Raw genomic sequence first — 5,529 nt, 5'->3', positions numbered from 1 at the left:
CACAGATCTGATCTCTTTACACAGATCTAGACATCACGATACGGGCGGGTGAGAAGGGAGGAGCCCTAGTATTACTCAATACATGCGATTACCATATAGAGTGCATGAGGCAATTACAGGATTTAAAAGTATATGTTCCTTTGCCAACCAACCCTACAATCGGAAATTAAGAAGAATTTAGATGGCATACATGAGAGGGAGTGGAGGAGTTGGCGTGGATTTCTGACAAAACCAAAGCGTACCTAACGACAACACACTCCATAGCACCTATGTTCTATCTTCTCCCAAAGATACACAAAAGATTGGTTGATCCCCCGGGGAGACCAATAGTAGCAGCAATAGGCGGTTAACTGCAACCACTAGGCACCTACATTGAACATTTTCTTCAAACTCTTGTGCAAGCAACATCGACATATATTAAAGACACTACACATGTTTTGCAAATTCTTGAAACCATCTAACTTACGAATGAAGATATCTTGTTCACAATTGATGTATGTAGCTTATAGTATTCCGCATGATCTAGGCCAGGAGGAAGTAGAATGGCTACTATTACAAACGGATGCTATAGGAGTCAATAACACATTTATTGTTATCTTATTAGAGTACATAGCACAGCACTCATACTTCAAATACCGGAAACAGTACTACCTTCAAACGTCAGGAACCTCCACGGGTGCTAGTATGGCACCGTTTATGCGAACAGCTTTATGCACAGGTTTGAAACCACTCATATCATCACTCACACGGTTTGGCATAAGTATTTTAACAAAATGGGTCAGGTACATCAATGACATAAATGCCATCTGGCATGGCCCCATCGGCACCCTAAGAGATTTAATTCACAGCAGAAATTGGGACACCAAATGTACACTTTTTAGACGTTGAAGTAAAATTTACTATCAACATTATATCAACCACATTATTTAGTAAACCTACGGATAGGAAGAACCTCCTTCATCGGATGAGTCCCCCCCCCCCTCCAACACATAAAAAATGTGCCATATGGTCAATTGTTGAGGATCCAAACGATGGTCAGCAACTTAGATGAGTGTCAAATTGAATTCAATAAAATGGTGAAGAAATTCAGAGATAAAGGCTACCCAACGAGATACTTAGACACAGCTGAGGAGAAAACCACTAGCCAGTCCAGAGCAACTTTACTTCAAATGAGACCAAAAAAGACAACTCCTCCATTGTTGTTCATGTCCAAATTTTGCTTCAAAGCAGTAAAATCAAACACATTGTTAACAAACATTGGCATATACTGAGGAATGATGTAAGAACACAAATTTTGTTTCCTAAACCACCAGTGTTTGCGTACCTGAGGAGGTAGAATCTAAGAGATAAACAGGTCAGTACAAGGGACAGGATGCCCTTGAGCAATAGAACAGAAAAGAAGGGCACTTGTCCATGCCTCAGCTGTGGCAACTGTAACAGTGTGACCAAAAGTCCATATGTCTTTCATCCCCGCACAGGAGAACGTATACAACTAAGAAATGTTGCCACCTGTGCGTCAGAAAATGTAATTCATTGTATTAGGTGCCCGTGTGGCAATTACTACGTGGAAGAAACCAAACAACAGACAAAGACAAGATGGAATGAACATAAATCGTGCATAAGAATGAACAATCAACATTCGTTAGTGGCACAACATTTCTTTTAACACGCCCACACGATTGCACAGATGAGATTCCAGATTCTGGAGGTCCTACACGCAAAGGAATTTCGAATTGACATTGCAAGGAGAAGAGCGCAAAGAGAGTTGTTCTGGGTTCACAGATTGGAATCCTTAGTGCCCAATGGCATGAACGAAGAACTGAATTTATATTGATTTCTATGAATTTGATTTTTGTGCGTGTTGTTTGCATATTTCATCACATTGCTTTTGGTTATCTGGTTTGTTTAGTTATATTTTATCTTTATCTTATCTATAATAATACGTCTCAGTTGACTAACTGAGAATACCACCATGGCAGTTGAACAATGATAGAGTTGGGGATCAAATGGTAGATCACATATCCAACTGTATTTTTTGAATTTCTTTGTTCTTTATTGGGTGCATGTAAATCGCTCATAATAGTCTACTGAGAAGTATGTGCATCTGCTTTTTTTTTAACTCATTCTATATTTTTTTCATTTTTGTTTAATAATTCTTCTTTGTTGAAATGGTCATCAGTCGATGTAGCAGTTTTTGACATAAATAGACACAATTTGAGTTTATTTTGTCATTTATTTATTACTTTTTCGATATTGCTTTTAATTTCCATTTTCAGTTTTGTCTATAGTAATTGGTGCATGGCAGAGCAGGGAGTTAATCACTGGAATAGGGTGCCAATGCAAAAGCATCCGCACCGTATTCTAATGAAAACCGCTCACTCCCACGCCACAGTGTGAAGTAATCAACTCAAAATAAGGTGCTGATGCAAAAGCATTGTTATTAAATGCACACCGCTCCTGTGCTGGAAAGCCTAACGCCAGCACAAGAGCGGGGCGCCTTTCATTTCAATAGGATGCCTGTCACGACTTCTCCCTCCACGCCAGCTCGGGGGAGCCCTAGAAAGATTCCCCTAGCTGGTGTCACGAGGGGCTAATGGCATGCCGGGCGTTCGCCCGGGGGGCCCAGCCCTAAAGCCAGCACTGGTGCCAGGTGTTGCAATTGTGACCACTATACTATCCCCACTGGCCCTTTTCATGTGCGGTTCTGCGCATTACCTCCTTCCCGCAGAAACCAGCAAGAAACTGATGAGCAGGCCTTGGATGGGAACCAAAAGCAGCACAGGGAAAGGATGCAACCTTTACTGGGCGTGCTAAACCAGCACCACTTGGCCATTTTTTTCAAAGATTTTCTGTTGGGGAGAACCTCTTCCTCGAACACCACCTGTTAGGAGATCGGGGCATGATGACCACGGAGACCGTTGAGCCTGCAGTCGTGCCTCATCACCTAACAGGAGGTGCGGGGAGGGGCTGCTCCCCACGAGAAAATCTTTGGAAAACATTGTCAAATGGTACATTTTACAATACATTTTTCACGATTAGAGTCAGTGCTGGAAATGGAAAAATAATTGCTCTGGGTTTCCACATGTTGGAGGGCAAGGAGTAGTGATGGGGAGATGCGCGGGCTGGAGTCCTGAACATCAAGTGAAAGGGCCTCATTACGACCCAGGCGGTAAGGGGTTTACGGCAGCGTAAACAGCGCCGACCCTTACCGCCTGAGTACGAGGTCCCTTAGCGCCATGGAGGTTTTAACACCTGCAAATCCATGGCGCTAAGGGACCATGGAGTTAATTACGCCACCGTAATTTACGGTGGCGTAATTAACGCCTTCCCCACTCCCATTATGCCCTATGGGGCGAAAATGGGAATGGGGAAGGGTAAATGGGGATTGGGGATTTACCGCCCCGCCAAGGTCGGAATGGGGCGGTAAGTCCGCCAACCACCATGGCGTAAACGTAGTTTACGCCATGGTGGTAAAGTCACGGCCCAGGCGGTAATTTACTGCCTGGGTCGTAATGAGGCCCAAAGGCTTTGAAAAAGTGTAAAAACACAGTGCTAAAATAAAATATTAAATGATGATCCTGTTTTTTAGAGATCACTTTAAATATGCACAAATAACATATTAAAGAAACCGAACAAGCTATCAATTATTGTAGTGATATGCTGAGGAAAAAGAGTAACAATGTAGCTTGATTTTCTCCATCTTGAATCAAAGCATATAATTAGCAGTATGGAAAGTAATGGAAGTTCAAACAAATCCAATCTGGTTTTACAGTTACTATCACAACTGAAAGAAACACAGTAAATGAAAATCCACTATACCAGGGGTATCCAACCTTTACGTTAGCTAAAGCTACTTGTAGTGGAGGCTAACAGTGGAGAGCTACTAGCGGGCGATATCGGGGTGGGGATATTTATAAACCTCTGAATTTTTACCAATATTTTTTGGCCCAATTATTTCCCCTCTATAAACAGATGGAATAACATATGCCTTCACAATTATATTAAGAACTTCAAAAACCTCGTTGTTGCATTATTATTTATTAGTAGCTGTCTCAAAAAGACCGTTGGACTACCACACAAATATCCTGTAATTTTTGTGCCCCTTCCTTTGCGTTTTATGCAGGCTTTCTACATGCTACGCAACATATTGTTTTCCAAATGTGCATTTCACACTTCCATTAAAAAAAACAAAAGTAATTTCCAAATTGAAAAATACTGCTTGCGTTCACAAGTTTTCTTTGAAATGTATTTTTTGTCAGACACAACACATACTCTGTTATTTGTGTTCCCCTCCGATTTTTGCACAGGTTATATTTCTAAAGATGTTATATGCTTGTCAAACTGGTTAATCACAAATAAATGCTTCTGTTGTGCTGACAGCAGTTTTTAGGAAATTAAACTGTGGGTTCATGGGTGCCAACTTTTGATTTTCACTATAGGGGCAGAAATATCCCCACCTCTGCCCTGAATACAAGCAAGCAACCAGCCCAACCCATACCCTGGCCAAACACATTTTATAACACATTTTTTATAAGGCATTGCAAAAAGTCATACGATTAACAACATGTAGTTTTGAATATATAACATCTCTGCATCGGTCTGTCAACCTGCTGAGCTACCCTGGTAGGCTTCTACTGTACAGAGTGTCTATGGATCGCTTAATGTACTAAAAGTGGGTGTACCTGTGTCATAGAAGTGATTTAAAGTGGAAATGTACAGTGTGGAGTTTGGATAGAAGCCACATGAAAGAAATTGCACAATTTTTTAAATATTATTTTGAACATTTCCAGGCGAGCGGCGGTGCTACTGTGATATTTTCATTGCATGCTCACAATGATCCTGATCCTGCCCCAGCCCCTCCGACATCTCTGGCAAACAAGAGCAGCCAGTTTAAGCAAGACAGTGTCGTGGGGGCGCACAAGGCCAACTGTGGTACTACAGGCGGCCTGCAGAAGTAGAACGTGATACTGACATCTGTCAGTGAATTTACAGGCAGCTTCACGTGGCACAGCAGCCAAGCTCTCTGCCCGTCGGATCCTGAACACAGAAAATAGCCACAAAACACACCATTAAATCATTTAACTAATAAAAGTGTTTATTTTTCGGTATCTCCAGCTGCGGGCCTCGCACAGACAACGGGATGTGCCATCTAATGGCAGAATAAGTGTTTACAGTAGGAACATTATTTATTCTTGCTTTTAGCACTATTGTTCTCCAGCATGGGTTCTGGCAGGAATTTGCATGCTCATGAATATTCCCCATCGTCAGGCTCGGAATCCTCGGTAAAAAGAAAAATAGTTTCACTTTCACTTACAAACTGTATTTCCCCTCTAAACCAATTACTGTCCTCAAGGTCATACTGCCCCCATCCATTGACAGTGCTCTCCCTAATCCCCTCCTCTGCCAGCAACCTTCAGATTTGTACTCCACGCTTCAGTGTTGGGAGTCCTCGAATTTGCTCTGCGAGGTACTGTTTTTTCATGTTTTTTCACGGAAAAGGTTCTATTTTTGTTCCGAGAGATCCGGTAC

The sequence above is a fragment of the Ambystoma mexicanum genome, chromosome 7q, assembly GCF_040938575.1.
Source record: "Ambystoma mexicanum isolate Mex_15411 chromosome 7q, UKY_AmexF1_1, whole genome shotgun sequence".
NCBI classification, from domain to species: domain Eukaryota; kingdom Metazoa; phylum Chordata; class Amphibia; order Caudata; family Ambystomatidae; genus Ambystoma; species Ambystoma mexicanum.
The sequence above is the reverse complement of the archived record's forward strand: the minus strand, read 5'-3'. Positions refer to the sequence as shown.